The sequence below is a fragment of the Haematobia irritans genome, chromosome 4 (genome assembly GCF_050003625.1).
Source record: "Haematobia irritans isolate KBUSLIRL chromosome 4, ASM5000362v1, whole genome shotgun sequence".
NCBI lineage: Eukaryota > Metazoa > Arthropoda > Insecta > Diptera > Muscidae > Haematobia > Haematobia irritans.
In genome coordinates this window covers 199,453,602-199,476,142 of record NC_134400.1, presented here as the reverse complement: position 1 = coordinate 199,476,142, position 22,541 = coordinate 199,453,602, and the positions used below count along the sequence as shown (strand labels likewise).

Genomic DNA, 22,541 nt, shown 5'->3' with positions numbered 1-22,541 from the left:
AAATGTGAGATCTAAAAAATGAAGTTATAATCATTAAAATTATAATAATAACAATAGCGCTGTTTTAAATACCTTTATACAACTTTATAAAATAGAAATCCTTGACAGGTATGTTGTTGTTCGTATTTGACCAAGAAAATTTCGAAGCAATGTTGTCGTCTTTAAATATAAGTTTTTTTATTTTTTTTTTTTAGAACACCGTTATGATATTGTTATTTACTATTTTAACACTTCACTTTGCCACTATTTTGTTTATTCACTCACCGTTTTATTTGTACGATCTGTTCCGCGCGATATCACAATAGAAACTGACAATGGAATGCAAAAATAATAACAAAATGCAAAAACCAAAATTCCTTCCGAACTTTTGCAGAGGTTTTCGGTCAAATCTCGGTTGACAAAATTCCCTTCAGAGATTCTGCCGACTACGTCGGTTAGTTCTCGTACGAAACTTCAGAGATTGTGCAGACATCGTCTGAAAAAAGATCCGAGAATGTGCAGACAAAGTCGGATAAATCTCGGAAGAAATAACAGAATTTCGGCTAAATGTCTGATATAATACCAGAGATTTAGCAGACGTTTTCGGACGTCCGACACGTCGGACATAATTGCTCGCTGGGTAGTTTCGTCATGGAAGATAAAACTTTCATAGGCGATGTCATCTTCTTATCGAATTAGTTTCCCCGTTCGGGAACAAATGTCCCACTATTCGATAGTGTTCTAGGGGAATCGAAACAGTGACTAAAAGAAGTCAAACAAGTATATACGGCCGTAAGTTCGGAGAGACCGAATCGTATGTACCCTCCACCATGGATTGCGTAGAAACTTCTACTACAGACTGTCATCCACAATCGAATTATTTGGGTTGCGGCCGATGGCAAGGCATCTTAAAGCTTCTTTACATCATCTTCAAAATTGTAAGTTAGTCTATGCGGGATATATAGTAGATAAAAGAAAGGTCGATTAAATACGTATATATTCAGTTCTTGGCCGGTATAAATAGGGAAGAAATAACTACGAACCGATATGAACTTTTGTGCTGTAATTATAGAGTCAGAATTGAAATATGGGAGTCGCTTTATATGGGGGCTATACACGAGTCTACCAAAAATTTTTTAATAATAATTTTCGTAGATTATTTTTGGCTCGAGTGGCAATCGTGACTTTTCTGTGATTGGTGATCGGTTTATTTGGGCTATATATAATATGGATCGATACGGACCAATTTTGGCATGGCTGTTACAGACCATATTCTTACACCACGTACTAAGTTTCAACCGGATCGGATGAATTTTGCTCCTTCAAGAGGCTCCGGAGGTCAAATCTGGGGATCGGTTTATATAAGGGCTATATTTAATTATGGACCGATATGGACCAATTCTGGCATGGTTGTTAGAGACCATATACTAACATCATGTACCAAATTTCAGCCGGATCGGATGAAATATGCTTCTCTTAGAGGCTCCGCAAGCAAAATCTGGGGGTCGGTTTATATGGGGGCTATATATAATTATGGCTCGATGTGGACCAATTTTTTTTGCATGGTTCTTAGAGACCATATACCAACATCAGGTACCAAATTTCAGCCGGATCGAATGAAATTTTCTTCTCTTTGAGGTTCCGCAAGCCAAATCTTGGGATCGCTTTATATGGGTGCTATATATAATTATGGACCGATGTGGACCAATTTTCGCATGGTTGTTAGAGACCATATTCTAACACCATGTACCAAATTTCTGCCGGATCGGATGAAATATGCTTCTCTTAGAGGCTCCGCAAGCCAAATCTGGGGATCGGTTTGTATGGGGGCTATATATAATTATGGCTCGATGTGGACCAATTTTTTTTGCAGAGACCATATACCAACATCAGGTACCAAATTTCAGCCGGATCGAATGAAATTTTCTTCTCTTTAAGGTTCCGCAAGCCAAATCTGGGGATCGCTTTATATGGGGGCTATATATAATTACGGACCGATGTGGACCAATTTTGGCATGGTTGTTAGAGACCAATTACCAACATCACGTGCCAAATTTCAGGAGGATCGGATGAAATTTGCTTCTCTTAGAGCAATCGCAAGCCAAATTTTGGGGTCCGTTTATATGGGTGCTATACGTAAAAGTGAACCGATATGGCCCATTTGCAATACCATCCGACCTTCATCAATAACAACTACTTGTGCCAAGTTTCAAGTCGATAGCTTGTCCACTGCTGCCCACGCTTGTTGGTTGATGGTGACTTTTTACACACATATACCAGGTATACCGGTATGAAATGAGCGTTCTTTTAATGTGGCACCCATTTCCCACACTTTTGGATCTCGACCATAGCTTTTAAATCGGTTGTTGTGCAACATTTAACAACGCTGTCATTTTATTTTGACTCAAAGTGTCATCTCCTTCCAATTCGGCGTCTCCAAACTTTTTGGCTGGTCTTCCACGTTCTTCATTTCTCAAAATTATTATTTCCGAACCGTTGAAACCATCTTATGCATATTGCTTCTGATAGAGCATGATCACCATGCGCCACGACAAGCATTCGATGCGACTCTGCAGCACTTTTCTTAAAATGAAAACAAAAAACTAATGCTTTCTGCAAATCATCACTTTCTGGTACAAAATTTTAAATTTTGAACACAGTGAAAAAATATGATTTCATCTGTTCAACGACTTGATATATTCTTAATAGTTTTCACAGACGTTATAGCAAACAAATAAACAAAAAATAAGGGCTCGTTCACAGCAAATGTTCCCTCTCGAGACATTTGTATCTTGGCGCTCACTTCAAACCGGCATACCAGTTTGTACTCTCATTGATGTGTAATTGAAAAATTATCAATGTCGACTTAAGGAGTTTAGATTTTTGATCGCGATTGGAGTCAAATTTGTTTCGAAACGGAAACCCCCACCCCGCACGCGATAATTGGATTTATTTATGTTGCTCTTAAGATTTACTACCAGAAAACTTCCTGGCAATACGAAATAGTGACATTTAAGCGAAAGACGATAAAACAAACACCCAAATGCTTGCAGGGAGAGGATATTATCCACACGACTGACTGAAGTTCACAAAGAGATATCTCCTGTCGACATGCGTTTTGCCACACACTGTCACATTCTCTACACATCAATTGCATGTATTATACATATGTACAAGTACGAGGATTTTGTATGTTAGTAGTACATACTTGGGTACTATATTCATAATGCTAGAGGTAGTTGCAATCGGGCTATATCCGTCCGCTTGTCTGTTTATGAGTCTCTCCTTCTATTGCTTATGAGGCAAAAGAAACAACAACTACATGCTACATTTGATTTTGAGAGCCTAAGAGTGGTTTTGTATAATATCATACTTCCACACCCGTCTTTGATCATTAAATCATCCATTCAGTACATGTATCTGTTTGTCCATCACTCTCCATCTCCTTCTCACTCTCTCTCTCTCACTGTTAGAGTATGTGTAATAACATGAATGCTGTCTTTATGAAATTTTGACAGCAACAGCTGCTACTAATAATTGCTTTTATAACGACACCAACAGTAACAACAAACAAAGTGCAATTTACTACATCAGAAGCACTAATATGTAGCATATAGCAGCTTTAGTTTACCAATAACAGCTTTAACCAGAGTTGCAACCATCGTAACAAGTTGTTGCAACATTTCATTGTGTGTGTGTGCGTGTGCACGAAACCACGAGCTGACAGCTATACCCAACCCCTCAAAGAACAAAAACTCTGGACACAAATGTATCACAAAAATTGCAAAATCACAAAAAAACCCATATTCTCATAAAATCATAATTTTTCATGTAATATCAATAAATTTCCAGTTCATTACATTCGACCACTTAAGAGTGATGTTAACAACTTGCCTGAACATTATTTTGGCTAATATGTTGCCAAATTTGTTAAAGCTAAACAACAGAGGCAATGCGTAAATCAATTAATGCTTATGACTGTTCAACGGATGAGAGGGGGAAACAAAAATATATGAAATAGCTATTAAATATCGAAAAATTTTAGGTTAAAACGACGGATGAGTATAATCAATTAATGGTCAACATCTGATAAATAGGCAAAAATATATACATGGAAAAGCAAAAAAAAATTATCAACACAAAAAATCTTATTTCGTCACATTTTTATTTCTATAGAAAATTTTGTCAAAATTTTGTTCTATAGAAAATTTTCTCAAAATTTTATTTCTATAGAAAATTTTCTGAAAATTTTATTCTAAAAAAAAATTTGTCAAAATTTTATTTCTATAGAAAATTTTGTCATATTTACTTTTCTATAGAAAATTTTGTCAATATTTTATTTCTATAGAAAATTTTATCAAAATTTTATTTCTATAGAAAATTTTGTCAAAATTTTATTTCTATAGAAAATTTTGTCAAAATTTTATTTCTATTGAAAATTTTGTCCAAATTTTATTTCTATAGAAAATTTTGTCAAAATTTTATTTCAATAGAAAATTTTTTAAAATTTTATTTCTATAGTAAATTTAGACAATATTTTATATCTATAGAAAATTTGGCAAAATTTTATTTTTATAGAAAATTTTGTCCAAATTTTATTTTTATAGAAAATTTTGTCCAAATTTTATTTCTATAGAAAATTTTGTCAAAAATTTTATTTCTATCTAAAATTTTGTCAAAAATTTTATTTCTATCTAAAATTTTGTCAAAATTTTATTTCTATTGAAAATTTGGCCAAATTTTTTTTTTTCTATAGAAAATTTTCACAAAATTTTAAATCTATACAAAATTTTGGCAAAATTTTATTTCTATAGACAATTTTGTCAAAATTTTATTTCTATAGACAATTTTGTCAAAATTTTATTTCTATAGAAAATTTTGTCAAATGTTTATTTCTATAGAAAATTTTGTCAAAATTTTATTTCTATAGAAAATTTTCTGAAAATTTTATTCTAAAAAAAAAAAATTGTCAAAATTTTATTTCTATAGAAAATTTTGTCATATTTACTTTTCTATAGAAAATTTTGTCAATATTTTATTTCTATAGAAAAGGCTGTAAAAATTTTATTTCCATAGAAAAATTTGTCAAAATTTTATTTCTATAGCAAATTTTGTCAAAATTTTATTTCTATAGAAAATCTTGTCAAAATTTTATTTCTATAGAAAATTTTGTCCAAATTTTATTTCTATTGAAAATTTTATCAAAAATTTATTTCTATAGAAAATTTTGTCAAAATTTTATTTCTTTAGAAAATTTTGTCAAAATTTTTTTGCTATAGAAAATTTTGTCAAAATTTTACTTCTATAGAAAATTTTGTCAAAATTTTATTTCTACAGAAAAGTTTGTCAAAATTTTATTTCTATAGAAAATTTTGTCAAAAATTTTATTTCTATCTAAAATTTTTTCAATTTAATTCTATTGAAAATTTGGCCAAATTTTATTTCTATAGAAAATTTTGTCAACATTTCATTTTTATAGAAAATTTTGTCAAAATTTTATTTCTACAGAAAATTTTGTCAAAATTTTATTTCTATAGAAAGTTTGTCAATATTTTATTTCTATTGAAAATTTTGTCAAATGTTTTTTTCTATAGAAAGTTAAAACAAAATTTTATTTTTATAGAAAATTTTGTCCAAATTTTATTTCTATAGAAAATTTTGTCCAAATTTTATTTCTATAGAAAATTTTGTCAAAATTTTATTTTTCTATAGAAAATTTTGTAAAAATGTTATTTTTCTATAGAAAATTGTCAAAATTTTATTTCCATAGAAAATTTTGTCAAAATTTTATTTCCATAGAAAATTTTGTCAAAATTTTATTTCCATAGAAAATTTTATCAAAATTTTATTTCTATAGAAAATTTTGTCAAAATTTTATTTCTATAGAAAATTTGTCAAGATTTTATTTCTATCTAAAATTTTGTCAAAATTTTATTTCTATTGAAAATTTGGCCAAATTTTTCTTTCTATAGAAAATTTTCAAAAAATTTTATTTCTATACAAAATTTTGTCAAAATTTTATTTCTATAGAAAATTTTGTCAAAATTTTATTTCTATAGACAATTTTGTCAAAATTTTATTCCTATAGAAAATTTTATCAAAATTTTATTTCTATAGAAAATTTTGTCAAAATTTGATTTCTATAGAAAATTTTGTCAAAATTTTATTTCTATAGAAAATTTTGTCAAAATTTTATTTCTATAGAAAATTTTATTTCTATAGAACATTTTGTCAAAATTTTATTTCTATAGAAAATTTTGTCAAAATTTTATTTCAATAGAAAATTTTTTAAAATTTTATTTCTATAGAAAATTTAGACAATATTTTATATCTATAGAAAATTTGGCAAAATTTTATTTTTATAGAAAATTTTGTCCAAATTTTATTTTTATAGAAAATTTTGTCCAAATTTTATTTCTATAGAAAATTTTGTCAAAAATTTTATTTCTATCTAAAATTTTGTCAAAAATTTTATTTCTATCTAAAATTTTGTCAAAATTTTATTTCTATTGAAAATTTGGCCAAATTTTTTTTCTATAGAAAATTTTCACAAAATTTTAAATCTATACAAAATTTTGGCAAAATTTTATTTCTATAGACAATTTTGTCAAAATTTTATTTCTATAGAAAATTTTGTCAAATGTTTATTTCTATAGAAAATTTTGTCAAAATTTTATTTCTATAGAAAATTTTCTGAAAATTTTATTCTAAAAAAAAAAAATTGTCAAAATTTTATTTCTATAGAAAATTTTGTCATATTTACTTTTCTATAGAAAATTTTGTCAATATTTTATTTCTATAGAAAATTTTATCAAAATTTTATTTCTATAGAAAATTTTGTCAAAATTTTATTTCTATAGAAAATTTTGTCAAAATTTTATTCCTATAGAAAATTTTGTCAAAATTTTATTTCTATAGAAAATTTTGTAAAAATTTTATTTCTATAGAAAATTTTGTCAAAATTTTATTTCAATAGAAAATTTTTTAAAATTTTATTTCTATAGAAAATTTAGACAATATTTTATATCTATAGAAAATTTGGCAAAATTTTATTTTTATAGAAAATTTTGTCCAAATTTTATTTTTATAGAAAATTTTGTCCAAATTTTATTTCTATAGAAAATTTTGTCAAAAATTTTATTTCTATCTAAAATTTTGTCAAAAATTTTATTTCTATCTAAAATTTTGTCAAAATTTTATTTCTATTGAAAATTTGGCCAATTTTTTTTTCTATAGAAAATTTTCACAAAATTTTAAATCTATACAAAATTTTGGCAAAATTTTATTTCTATAGAGCCACCGTGGTGCAATGGTTAGCATGCCCGCCTTGCATACACAAGGTCGTGGGTTCGATTCCTGCTACGACCGAACACCAAAAAGTTTTTCAGCGGTGGATTATCCCACCTCAGTAATGCTGGTGACATTTCTGAGGGTTTCAAAGCTTCTCTAAGTGGTTTCACTAGAATGTGGAACGCCGTTCGGACTCGGCTATAAAAAGGAGGTCCCTTGTCATTGAGTTTAACATGGAATCGGGCAGCACTCAGTGATAAGAGAGAAGTTCACCACTGTGGCATCACAATGGACTGAATAGTCTAAGTGAGCCTGATACATCGGGCTGCCACATAACCTAACCTAACCTAACCTATAGACAATTTTGTCAAAATTTTATTTCTATAGACAATTTTGTCAAAATTTTATTTCTATAGAAAATTTTGTCACAATTTTATTTCTATAGAAAATTATCTCAAAAATTTATATATAGAAAATTTTGTTAAAATTTTATTTCTATAGAAAATTTTGTCAATTGTTTATTTCTATAGAAAATTTTGTCAATTATTTTTCTATAGAAAATTTTTACAAAATTTTATTTCTATAGAAAATTTTGTAAAAATTTTATTTCTATAAAAAAGTTTGTCAAAATTTTATTTCCATAGAAAATTTTATTAAAATTTTATTACGGTAGAACATTTTGTCAAAATTTTATTTCTTTTGAAAATTTGGCCAAATTTTTTTTCTATAGAAAATTTTGCCTAAATTTTATTTATACGGAAAATTTTGTCAAAATCTTATTTCGATAGAAAATATTGTCAAAATTTTTTTCTATAGAACATTTTAGCAAAATATTATTTCTATAGCAAATTGTGTCAACATTTTATTTCTATAGAAAATTTTGTCAAAATTTTATTTGTATAGAAAATGTTGTCAAAATTTTATTTCTATTTTTGTCCAATTTTTATACCCACTACCATAGAATGGTGACGGGGGTATAATAAGTTTGTCATTCCCTTTATAACATATCAAAATATCGATTTCCGACTATATAAAGTATATATATTCTTGATCAGGGAGAAATTCTAAGACGATATAAGCATGTCCGTCTGTCTATCTGTCTGTTGTAATCACTCTACAGCCTTCCATAATGGGGCTATCGTCCTGAAATTTGGCATAGATTCGTGTTTTGTTTGCAGGCATGTCAAGTTCAAAGATGGGATATATCGGTCCAAGTTTTCATATAGTCCCCATATAAACCGACCTCCCGATTTGGGGTCTTGGGCTTATAAAAACCGTATTTTTTATCCAAATTGCCTAAAATTTTAAATCTAGAGGTATTCTAGGACCATAAAAAGGTGTGCCGAAAATGGTGCCTATTTGTCCCCATATAGACCGATCTCCCGATTTAACCTCTTGGGCTTCTGAAAACTGTATTTGCTTTCCGATTTGCCTGAAATTTGAAATCTAGAGGTATTCTAGGACCATAAAAAGGTGTGCCGCAAATGGTACCTTTCGGTCCATGTTTCGATATAGTCCCCATATAGACAGATCCCCCGAGTTTACTTCTTGGGCTTCTAGAAACTTATTTAGTATTCGATTTGTCTGAAATTGAAAATCTAAAGGCATTTTAGGACCATAAATTGGTGTGTCGAAAATAGGGTGTATAGGTCCATGTTTTGGTATAGCCCCCATATAGACCGATCTCCCGATTTTACTTCTTGGGCTTTTAAAAACCGTATTATCAATCCGATTTACATGAAATTTGGAATCTAGAGATATTTTAGTACCAAAACTTGGTGTAGCGCAAATGGCGCATATTGGTCCATCTTTTGGTATAGCCCCCATATAGACCGATCTCCCGATTTTACTTCTTGAGCATCTAGTAACTGTATATACTATCCCATTAGCTTGAAATTGAAAATCTAGAGGTTTTGTGGGACCACAAATAGGTGTGTCGCAAATGGGGTGTATCGGTCGACCGATCTCCCGACTTTACGTCTTGGGCTTCTAAAATCCGTAGTTTTTATCCACTTTGTCTGAAATTGGAACTCTAGAGGTATTTTAGGACCATCAAAAGGTGTGCCGAAAATGGTGCCTATCGGACTATGTTTGGGAATAGTCCCCATATAGACTGATTTCTCGACTATACTTCTTGGGTTTCTCGATTTCGTAGTTTTTACCCTATTTGTCTGAAATTGGAATTCTAGAGGTATTTGAGGACCATTAAGAGATGTTTCGAAAATGGTGAGTATTGGTCCATGTTTTGGTATAGCCCCTATATAGACCTACCTCCCAAATTTATTTCTAGGACTTCTAGAATCCGGCTGACCACAAATAGGTCAGCCGAATATGGAGTGTGCTGAACCATGTTTTGGCTCGACACACATCATAGACCGATCTCCAGATTTAACTCCATGGGCTTCAAGAAATATGCTTGTATTGTAGACCCTAAAATCGGTATCGTGTTTATTTTTACCGGTTCATTTGGTAAGGCATCGATATAAACCGATTTCTCTTCTTGACGGTACACCCAAAGAAAATATATTTTCCTCTGGAATGAAATTTTAACATTCCCATTTCGTATAATGTAGTTTCGTTTAGAGCAAATAATCCGAATTTTTGATAAGCGATTCAACGATTGTCTCTAAAATTTGTTTTAAAAGGAAACTTTGCTTGTCTAAAATTTCGTTCCTGAGAAAAGAAAACTTTTCTTTCAGTGTATAGCAGGCGCACTGCTCATGAAAATTGCTTGAAACTGAAGTACAGTTTGCAGATTTTGCTACTCGCAATCATTTAAATAATGGCGGTAAAAATCGACATATTAAGATTTAAAATCAAGGCGTTATTTCATCATTTGCACGATATGCACGATTTCTCTAAAACTAAAACAAAAATGGTTCTTCTAAATCCAGAATCTGATCTAGGCTTCATAGGTAGTATCTTTAAATTTATCTTCGGGAAGCGTACTGGATGAACTGATTTCCTAGGGAGAATATTTGTCATCAAAGCCCCTGAAATTCTATATATTATCAACTAACGCGCTACGACGAAGAGTTTTCAAAGGAAACTATTATATTTGATTCATGGTGGTGGGTATTTAAGATTCGGCCCGGCCGAACTTACTGCTGAATATACTTGTTATAACCTCCACCATAGGATGGCGGGTATATTAACTTAGTCATTCCGTTTGTAACACATCGAAATATTGCTGTAAGACCCCATAAAGTATATATATTCTGGGTCGTGGTGAAATTCTGAGTCGATCTAATCATGTCCGTCTGTCCGTCTGTTGAAATCACACTAACTTCCGAACGAAACAAGCTATCGACTTGAAACTTGGCACAAGTAGTTGTTATTGATGTAGGTCGGAAGGTATTGTAAATGGACCATATCGGTCCACTTTTACGTATAGCCCCCATATAAACGGACCCCCAAATTTGGCTTGCGATTGCTCTAAGAGAAGCAAATTTCATCCGATCCGGCTGAAATTTGGTATATGGTGTTAGTATGTGGTCTCTACCAACCATATCGGTCCACTTTTACGTATAGCCCCCATATAAACGGACCCCCAAATTTGGCTTGCGGAGCCTCTAAGAGAAGCAAGTTTCATCCGATCCGGCTGAAGTTTGGTACATGGTGTTGGTATATGTTATCTAATGACCATGCAAAAATTGGTCCACATCGACCCATAATTATATATAGCCCCCATATAAGCCGATCCCCAGATTTGACCTCCGGAGCCTCTTAGAGGAGCAAAATTCATCCGATCCGGTTGAAATTTGGTACGTTGTGCTAGTATATGGTCTCTAACAACCATGCAAGAATTGGTCCATATCGGTCCATAATTATATATAGCCCCCATATAAATCGATCCCCAGATTTTTCCTCCGGAGCCCCTTGGAGGAGCAAAATTCATCCGATACGGTTGAAATTTGGAACAGGGTGTTAGAATGTGGTCTCTAACAAAAACGCAAGAATTAGTCCATATCGGTCCATAATTATATATAGCCCCCATATAAGCCGTTCCCCAGATTTGATCTCCGGAACCTCTTGGAAGAGAAAAATTCATCCGATCCGGTTGAAATTTGCAACGTGGTGTTAGTATAAGGCCGCTAATAACCATGCTAAAATTGGTCCATATCGGTCTATAGTTATATATAGCCGATCCCCAATCACACAAAAATTGGTCCATATCGTTTAATAATCATGGTTGCCACTCGAGCCAAAAATAATCTACCAAAATTTTATTTTTATAGAAAACATTGTCAAAATGTTATTTCTATAGAAAATTTTGTCAAAATTTTATTTCTATAGAAAATTTTGTCAAAATTTTATTTCTGTAGAAAATTTTGTCAAAACTGTATTTCTATAGAAAATTTTTTCCAAATTTTATTTCTATAGAAAATTTTGTCAAAATTTTACTTCTATAGAAAATGTTGTTAAAATTTTATTTTATCAAAATTTTATTTCTATAGAAACTTTAAACTTAATTATATACGTTTTTTATCGGCCCTTTTGTAGTTTAATATATATCACGTATGGACTATGTGGTATATATTACGTTGTTAGGATGTTTTAAGATACCTTGCCATTGGCTTCAGTAGAAGATTCTACGCTATCCATGGTGGAAGGTACATAAGCTTCGGCCTGGCCGAACTTACGGCCGTATATACTTGTTATTTTATAGAAAATTTTGTCAAAATTTTATTTCTATAAAAAATTTTGTCAAAATTTTATTTCTATAGAAATTTTTGTCAAATTTTATTTCTATAGAAAATTTTGTCAAATTTTATTTCTATAGAAAATTTTGTCAAAAATTTTTAGCTATAGAAAATTTTGTCCAAATTTTATTTCCATAGAAAATTTTGGTACAATTTTATCTACATCAAAAATTATGTCAAAATTTTATCTATATCGAAAATGTTGTCAACATTTTATTTCTATAGAAAATTTTGTCAAAATTTTATTTCTATAGAAAATTTTGTCAAATGTTTTTTTCTACAGAAAATTTTCTCAAAATTGTATTTCTATAGAAAATTATAACAAAATTTTATTTTTATAGAAAATTATAACAAAATTTTATTTCTATTGAAAATTTGGCCAATTTTTTTTTTCTATAGAAAATTTTCACACAATTTTTTTTCTATACAAAATTTTGGCAAAATTTTATTTCTATTGAAAATTTTGTCAAAATATTATTTCTATTGAAAATTTTGTCCAAATTATGTTTCTATAGAAAATTTTGTCAAAATTTTATTTCTATAGAAAATGTTGTCAAATGTTTTTTCTATAGAAAATTATAACAAAATTTTATTTTTATAGAAATTTTTGTCAAAAATTTTATTTCTATCTAAAATTTTGTCAAAAATTTATTTCTATTGAAAATTTTGTCAAAATTTTATTTCTATTGAAAATTTGGCCAAATTTTTATACCCTTCACCACTACTGTGGTACAGGGTATAATAAGTTTGTGCATTTGTATGTAACGCCAAGAAGGAGTAATCATAGACCAACCTTTTAGTATACGGATCGGCTTAGAATTAAATTCTGAGTCGATTTAGCGATGTCCGTCTGTCTGTCTGTCCGTCTGTCTGTCCGTCTGTCTGTCTGTCTGTCTGTCTGTCTGTCTGTCTGTCTGTCTCTCTGTCTGTTGATGTATTTTTGTGTGCAAAGTACAGCTCGCAGTTTTAGTCCGATTGTCCTAAAATTTGGTATAGGGTCCTGTTTCGGCTCAAAGACGATCCCTATTGATTTTGAAAAAAATCGGTTCAGATTTAGATATAGCTGCCATATATATTTTTCGCCGATCTGGTCATAATTGGCGTGTATATCAACCGATCTTCCTCAAATTCCGTACATCCGAATATTTTATGGGTCTCGAAAAACTCGCAAAATACCAGCCAAATCGGTTCAGAGTTAGATATAGCTCTCATATGTAGCTTTCGCCCGATTTACACTCATTTGCCCAAAGAGACCAATTTTTTGCTCCGATTTGGTTGAAATTTTGCACAGGGAGTAGAATTAGCATTGTAGCTATGCGTGCCAAATTTGGTTGAAATCGGTTCAGATATAGATATAGCTCCCATATATAGCTTTCGCCCGATTTACACTCATATGACCACAGAGGCCAATTTTTAACTCCGATTTAGTTGAAATTTTGCACAGGGAGTAGAATTAGCATTGTAGCTATGCGTACCAAAGTTGGTTGAAATCGGTTCAGATTTAGATATAGCTCCCATATATAGCTTTCGCCCGATTTACACTCATATGACCACAGAGGCCAATTTTTAACTCCGATTTAGTCGAAATTTTGCACAGGGAGTAGAATTAGCATTGTAGCTATGCGTACCAAATTTGGTTGAAATCGGTTCAGATTTAGATATAGCTCCCATATATATGTTTTTCTGATTTCGACAAAAATGGTCAAAATACCAACATTTTCCTTGTAAAATCGCCACTGCTTAGTCGAAAAGTTGTAAAATTGACTCTAATTTTCCTAAACTTCTAATACATATATATCGAGCGATAAATCATAAATAAACTTTTTCGAAGTTTCCTTAAAATTGCTTCAGATTTAAACGTTTCCCATATTTTTTTACTAACATTGTGTTCCACCCTAGTGCATTAGCCGACTTAAATTTTGAGTCTATACATTTTGTAGAAGTCTATCAAATTCTTCCAGATCGAGTGATATTTAAATGTATGTATTTGGGACAAACCTTTATATATAGCCCCAAACACATTTGACGGATGTGATATGGTATCGAAAATTTAGATCCACAAAGTGGTGCAGGGTATAATATAGTCGGCCCCGCCCGACTTTAGACTTTCCTTACTGGTTTTTTACTAACATTGTGTTCCACCCTAGTGCATTAGCCGACTTAAATTTTGAGTCTATAGATTTTGTAGAAGTCTATCAAATTCTTCCAAATCGAGTGATATTTAAATGTATGTAATTGGGACAAACCTTTATATATAGCCCCCAACACATTTGACGGATGTGATATGGTATCGAAAATTTAGATCTACAAAGTGGTGCAGGGTATAATATAGTCGGCCCCGCCCGACTTTAGACTTTCCTTACTGGTTCTTTATAGAAAATGTTCTCAAAATTTTATTTCTATAGAAAACTTTGTCAAATTTTATTTCTATACAAAATTTTGTCAAAAATTTATATCTATAGAAAATTTTGTCAAAATTTTATTTCTATGGAAAATTTTGTCCAAATTTTATTTCTATAGAAAATTTTGTCAACATTTTATTTCTTTAGAACATTTTGGCACAATTTTATCTACATCAAAAATTATGTCAAAATTTTATCTATATCGAAAATGTTGTCAACATTTTATTTCTATAGAAAATTTTGTCAAAATTTTATTTCTATAGAAAATTTTGTCAAAATTTTATTTCTATAGAAAATTTTGTCAAATGGTTTTTTATAGAAAATTTTCTCAAAATTTTATTTCTATAGAAAATTTAGTCAATATTTTCTTTCTATAGAAAATTTTGTCAAAATTTTATTTCTATAGAAAATTTTGTCATATTTATTTTTCTATACAAAATTTTGTCAATATTTTATTTCTATAGAAAATTTTATCAAAATTTTATTTTGTCCAAATTTTATTTCTATAGAAAATGTTGTCAAAAATTTTATTTCTATCTAAAAATTTTTCAAAAATTTTATTTCTATTTACAAGTTTGTCAAATCTTTATTTCTATTGAAAATTTTGCCAATTTTTTTTTTCTACAGAAAATTTTATTTTGTCAAAATTTTATTTCTATAGAAAATGTTGTCAACATTTTATTTCCATAGAAAATTTTGTCAAAATTTTTTTTCTATAGAAAATTTTGTCACAATTTTATTTCTATAGAAATTTTTCTCAAAATTTTATTTCTATAAAAAATTTAGTCAATATTTTATTTCTATCTAAAATTTTGTCAAAATTTTATTTCTATCTAAAATTTTGTCAAAATTTTATTTCTATAGAAAATTTTGTCAAATGTTTTTTTCTATAGAAAATTATGACAAAATTTTATTTTTATAGACAATTTTATTTCTATTGACAATTTGGCTAAATTTTTTTCTATAGAAAATTTTATCCAAATTTTATTTCGTTAGAAAATTTGTGAAACTAAAATAGTTTTTGTTTATTAGTTAACATTAAAATAGTTTTGTAATTAATTTCCCTTGCAAATCCTTTATGCGGGACAATTTTTCTTCACAATTGTGTGAATGCTCTACCCTATCATCCTTGTAGAGAATGGATGTTAAACATTGTAATTTCTCAGAGTTTGTATCCCACGCTTTCAAATTAAATGATGACAATGACTATACATAGCGACGCCTACCAGAAAGCCTTACTGCAGAAAGGCTTCACCCAAGAAATCTTGGACATGTCATTTTATGCCTATTTTTATTAAATTTCTCATTCAATTTTTTAGTCATTAATTAATTTGCCGCGTCATTTGTGTTAAATATTTTTTTTTTTCGTATTCGAATGCGTTCATTATGGTTGCTAGACTCCTTGCCAGAGAGAGAGCTTTATATACTTCCAATGCGAAAATAGAGTTGTTAAAATTCGTTAAACGATTCTTTTTGAACATAACCGGCTGGTAGTTGGTCTGAGAACAAAAAACAGAACAGAAACTGCCGCCGAGGACTTTACAGTCTTGGAACTTGAGGCATTACATCAAGTAAGTCACTGATGATATTGCTTCTCCCCAACCACACATATTCATATGCGTCTGCGGCTTCGACTCATCATCAACAATTCTAGGTGGATGCACGGATGGATGGATGGACGGACGGACGGACGGTCTGCTTGTATGCCCGCCTCCCGGTGGCCTGTCTGGCCATAGATCTTTGGCTCTGTGAGCCATTTATTACGATTTTTGATGTCAAAACATTTCCAGTCATTCCAGTGACAGAGTGTGAATGACTCAAAGGAAATCAGGCAAGCGGCAAGAGTACCAAACTCGCAATAGCTTCAGCATTACAAAAGGACTGACTGGTATTGTGTAAATGGCATGAACTGGGCAATATTTAAAGGAAACATGAAAGATATATAGTCGGTAATTTAAATAGACAGCTGAGCCCAAAAAGTGACACTCACTGGTGTTGAAGTCGACACTGTAACGATGTTGTCGATAACAACAGCAGCCAGCCAGCCAGCCAGCCAGCCAGCAAGCAAGCAAACAAACACTCTCAACACTACAAATAAGTCCAGCTTCAAAGGTTCTAGACATGTGATTTTCTTAGACTACTCCAAGTCTTTGCCAGCCATATTTTTCTTGCATTGATGGATAATATTATCAGTTGGGCGAATGTACTTCCTTCAATGTTCTTGCTTAGTTATGGGATGTTGGAATTTAGGGAATTCATTGGGAATAGTAAGTTTGAATAGGGATTTCACAGGGAGAAAAGGCCCCATAAGGACGGATCTTTCGATTTTTGAGGAAATAATTCCATAGCCATGGAGAAAAGTGAAGATCAAATTTATTCTTCAAAAATTTCAAGAGACATCTCTTTGGAAGATTCTCAAACATTCAGAAGAGTTATATCGGAGAACTCTGCCACTAAGGTGGGTCTAAAAGCTTTGGCGGGACAAGGGAAAATTTGACGTGTTTCCATGTGGACCTTGATTACAGATGCTGCCTACGCCAGCTACTAATCAGACATAGGTTGAAATTGAGGTGGCTGCACTAGCCTGATCTCAGTTGAGCCCAAACTACCCTAGTCGGCCATGAAAGGTCTCTTTCCTTCGATGCTGTGGACGGTGGTTGTGCTGAGAGAACCGGATTAACCTTGCAGCTTCTCATGGCTTCAGCAATGAAATCCTCATGAATCCAGCTCAGACCTTCCTCATATGCTACCAATCTAGAGGCGATCTTTTGTAATGCTCGGTCATGCGCTCTTTAAGGTGAAGATCAACTCTTACATTCCTCGGTGATGGTTGCTCCCCCACAAAATGGTGAATTGGATGATTACTGCGGTAAAAACCCAGAAGATACTGCTTTGACAAGATATACGGAGAGAATCATGGTCGCCACATAAAAATGATCCAGGGATGTACTGGAAAGATATCCTGTCGAAGTTCTAAGAGAGAAGCGTTCTGACAGGTCTTGAGGGTTTTACTCCAATGACTGTAGCATTCAACAACCTGCATACTTCTCAATTTAGTAAATAGTAGGGCTGAAGACATGGTGACGGATATCGTCAATTTTATAGTGGTGAAATAAAGTAGAAGTACTCGACAAGGGACCCGGTTGCCAGGATTGTACAGTTGTTCGCATATGCTACAATCTTAACAGCATTGTGAAAGGTGGAATAGTTGATGTGTAGATGTTAACCAGTGCCGGTGTTATAACCCCATCTATGAATGCTTCCTGTTTCACTCTACGAGGACTTGAGTTTTATCTTTACGTACGACTGGCGTCCACTCATATAATTAAGAACCAAACGTTTGGTACCTGCCGGTGGGGGCATGTTTTCAATGTCCTCGAATAGTCTGACATGGTTGACCGTATCGAATGCCTACAATTGACATTGACACGGCTTGGCCTGGCCTGGTTGAGTCCTTTAAAGGCATCCGAAGCTGTTGTTGTCCTATGAACTTTACGAAATCAATGTTGGTTGTTGGCAGCTGGAAAATTCTTCACAACGCAGGAGAGGAGTAGTGTTGCAAGTGTCTTGGCTACTGGCGAGAGAAGAGAGATCGGTCTGTACGATTCGCCCTAGCTCGAGTCTTTGCCTGACCTGGTATCACACTAACCATTTTCTAAACATCTGATAGAATGAGTGATTCCAAGGACAAGTACTCAACTATTCCCATATATTTCAAACTAAGCCTATGAATTTTCCCTAAGTGGTTTCACTGGAATGTGGAACGCCGTTCGGACTCGGCTATAAAAACCAGGTCCCTTGTCAATGAGCTTAACATAGAATCGGGCAGAAGTTCGCCACTGTGGTATAACAATGGACTGAATAGTCTAAGTGAGCCGGAACTATCGGGCTGCCACTATTCCTAACATAACCTGGGAATTTTGTTTGGGCTCAGCACGGTTGACGGTAAATTGTGGTGTGTCACAGGCTCGGACACTAGGAATCCTACGAATGGCTCTCCTCTGAGGTTATTCGGTTAAAAAACCTCACGCATTTCTTCGGATCAGTCACCGTCACTTCCCCAAATATGGATCTCATTCCTCGATCGAGGAATTTTACTGTTATCCACAACTGGCCTGGGCATGTGCGTAGTTTTTTGTGTTTCAGATGCTCTAACTAGGTGTCTTGCTGTGCTCGTTTCCAGACACAGTTCATTGGTTCAAGGATCAGCAGGGCTACCACGACGGCCTTCATCACGCTCGTCTGTGAGTTTCCGCGTTTCAGCTGGGAAGGTGGGTTTCAACCGGGTAATTGAATCTAGCTACAGTTGCGCGGATGATGTCCCGAAACACCGTCTGGGAGAGGGATTGGAGCTCACGGTAGCGGCTATCAGTGTAGTTTTGAAGCTGTTCCCACTGGGAGCCTCTTTGCCCTTTGGTCACTAACAAGGAGAGAATGCCAAAATTCATGGTGGGCATTAAAATCTCCTAGGTACTGACCATACAACAGCCACTACCGTGCTCGGAACGGTGGCCGGTTACATCTTACCGAAGCCGAACGGTCTGGTTTAGCAAGACTGACCAATGCCAATTTCCAGGGGTTTGCTCTATACTGTTTCGGGCCAGAAGTAAGCGGAATAGGCTGTCCGGGATGAACGTATTCCAAGGCAAAAAGGCGAACTAAACAACACGTACAAACATGTGGCAGCCCCGGATCGATCAATGTTAATTCGATGCTAAAAGCAAGTATATACGGCCATAAGTTCGGCCAGGCCGAATCTTATGTATATTCCATTATGGATTGCGTAGAAACTTCTACGAAAGACTGTCATCCACAATCGAATTACTTGGGTTGTGGTATCTTAAAACTTCTTAACATCGTTTTCTAAATTGTGAGTTAGTCCATAGGTGGTATATATTAGACGAAACAAGTATTGTATAAATAAGTCTACGAATAGTTACGAATCGGTATGGACTTTTGCATGGTACGTAGAGAGCCAGAATTTAAATATGGGGGTCACTTATATGGGGGCCATATACAATTATGAGCTTGATATGGACCAATTTTTGTGTGATTGGGGATCGATTTATCTGAGGGCTATATATAACTATAGACCGATATGGACCTAGTTAGACATGGTTGTTAACGGCTCCAAGAGGCTCCAAAACCAAATCTCAGGATCGGTTTATATGGGGACTATGTATGATTATGGACTGATATGGACCACTTTTGGCATGGTTGTTAAATATCATATACTACCACCACGTACCAAATTTCAACCAAATCGGATGAATTTTGCTTCTCCAAAAGGTACCGGCGGTCAAATTTGGGGATCGGTTTATATGGGGGTTATATATAATTATGGACTGATATGAACCAATTCCTGCATGGTTGTTGGATACAATATATTAACATCATGTACCAAATTTCAACCGAATCGGATGAATTTTGCTCTTCCAAGGGGCTCCGGAGGTCAAATCTGGTGATCGGTTTATATGGCGGCTATATATAATTATGAACCGATGTAGACCAATTTTTACATGGTTTTTAGAGACCATATACTAACACCATGTACCAAATTTCAGCCGGATCGGATGAAATTTACTTCCCATAGAGGCCCCGCAACCCAAATCGGGGGATCGGTTTATATGGGAGCTATATATATTTATGGACCGTTGTGAACCAATTTTTGCGTAGTTGTTAGGGACCATATACTTACGCCACGTACCAAATTTCAGCCGGATCGGATGAAATTTTCTTCTCTTAGAGGCTCCCCAAGCCAAATCTGGGGATCGGTTTATATGGGGGCTATACATAATTATGGACCGATGTGAACCAATTTTTGCATGGTTGTTAGAGACCATATACTAACATTATGTACCAAATTTCAGCCGGATCGGATGAAATTTACTTCCCTTAGAGGCCCCGAAACCCAAATCGGGGGATCGGTTTATATGGGGGCTATATATAATTATGGACCGATGTGGACCAATTTTTGCATGTTCATTAGAGACCATATACTAACACCATATACCACATTTCAGCCTGATCGGATAAAATTTGCTTCTCTTAAAGGCTCCGCAAGCAAAATCGGGGGATCGGTTTATATGGGGGTTATATATAATTATGGACCGATGTGGACCAATTTTTGCCCGTTTGTTACAGACCATATACTACCACCATGTACCACATTTCAGCCGGATCGTATGAAATTTTCTTCTCTTAGTGGCTCCGCAACCAAATCTGGTGATCGGTTTATATGGCGGCTATATATAATTATGAACCGATGTAGACCAATTTTTACATGGTTTTTAGAGACCATATACTAACACCATGTACCAAATTTCAGCCGGATCGGATGAAATTTACTTCCCATAGAGGCCCCGCAACCCAAATCGGGGGATCGGTTTATATGGGAGCTATATATATTTATGGACCGTTGTGAACCAATTTTTGCATAGTTGTTAGGGACCATATACTTACGCCACGTACCAAATTTCAGCCGGATCGGATGAAATTTTCTTCTCTTAGAGGCTCCCCAAGCCAAATCTGGGGATCGGTTTATATGGGGGCTATACATAATTATGGACCGATGTGGACCAATTTTTGCATGGTTGTTAGAGACCATATACTAACATTATGTACCAAATTTCAGCCGGAGCGGATGAAATTTGCTTCTCTTAGAAGATCCACAAGCCAAATCGGGGGATCGGTTTATATCGGGGCTATATATAATTATTGACCGATGTGGACCAATTTTTGCGTGGTTGTTAGATACCATATACTAACACCACGTACCAAATTTCAGCCGGATTGGATGAAATTTTCTTCTCTTTGAGGCTCCGCAAGCCAAATCGGGGGATCGGTTTATATGGGGGCTATATATAATTATGGACCGATGTGGACCAATTTTTGCGTAGTTGTTAGAGACCATATACTGACTCCGCGTACCAAATTTCAGCTGGATCAAATGAAATTTGCTTCTCTTAGAGGCTCCGCAAGCCCAATTTGGGGGTCGGTTTATATGGTGGCTATACGTAAAAGTGGACCATATGGCCCATTTGCAATACCATCCGACCTACAGCGATAACAACTACTTGTGCCAAGTTTTAAGTCGATAGCTTGTTTCGTTCGGAAGTTAGCGTGATTTCAACAGACGGACGGACATGCTCCGATCGACTCAGAATTTCACCACGACGCAGAATATATATTCTTTATGGGGTCTTAGAGCAATATTTCGATGTGTTACAAACGGAATAAAAAAGTTAATATACCCCCATCCTATGGTGGAGGGTATAATAAAGCACTCTGTGAAGCATGCCTGCGTCATGGTGTCAATTCCAGTTCTTCCGCACAGTTGTGGTTTATCCTCCCTGAGTATTGTTAGTGACAATTGCGATTGTTTCCAAGCCTCTGAAAGTGCAATTCGGGAAATTGGTGGAAATTTCCACTGACGGACTTATCACAGGACTGGTACCGGTGTTTTGGATACCCAAAATGAAACAGATTATTAAGAGTTTGTCCGAGACTGGTGCATGAGGACCCGTCTATGGGGTGCTCCTACAAAACTGTCCCAGGATGTGTCCTTTGGAATTAGTCCAAGACGTATCATAAAGTGTAAATGTACCACGTCAATGACAAGCCCATTTTAAAGTGACCGGTCTCTTTCAAACTTTTTGACAAAAACTACGACTGGTCTATACACACTAGGGACTAGTCCTGTACCGGTCATGTGGTTGGGTTTATCAAAATATGTTCGCCGTTCGGACTGGGCCTTAAAATGGAGATCCCTTGCCATTGAGCTGAACATAGAATCGGGCAGGACTTATTGATAAGAGAGACAGAGAGTTCACCACTTTTGGTAATACAATGGACTAAATATATCTAACCCTGAACTGATTTCAAATTCTAGGTATGAAATTCCTAGTAGCGGTTTGTTACTCGTTCTTTTTTTGTTCTTCAATTTCGTCTTCGGTCAGGAAACTTTGATGTGAAATATTGTCATTTCAAAGGTTTTGATGTCTGTCCTACTGACTGGGGTTTTACTGCTACAGCAATTGTTTTGTTGCCGACAGAGTACTGCTGTTGCCATTGCTATGTCTAGGACATTCCTTATTTGATATTCGTGTTGCATGTGTCATGTGTGCATTTAAGCAATTAATCAATTTGTCCATTTTGGAAATTGTCG

The 22,541-nt window shown here is 33.7% G+C and overlaps 1 protein-coding gene across 1 annotated transcript in view; it reads right to left on the bottom strand.

Annotated features, from left to right (window-relative positions):
- The window catches only part of LOC142235947 (uncharacterized), an 874,494-nt gene that overhangs the window by 686,073 nt on the left and 165,880 nt on the right, over positions 1-22,541 (bottom strand). The gene's annotated exons all lie outside the window — the stretch shown is intronic.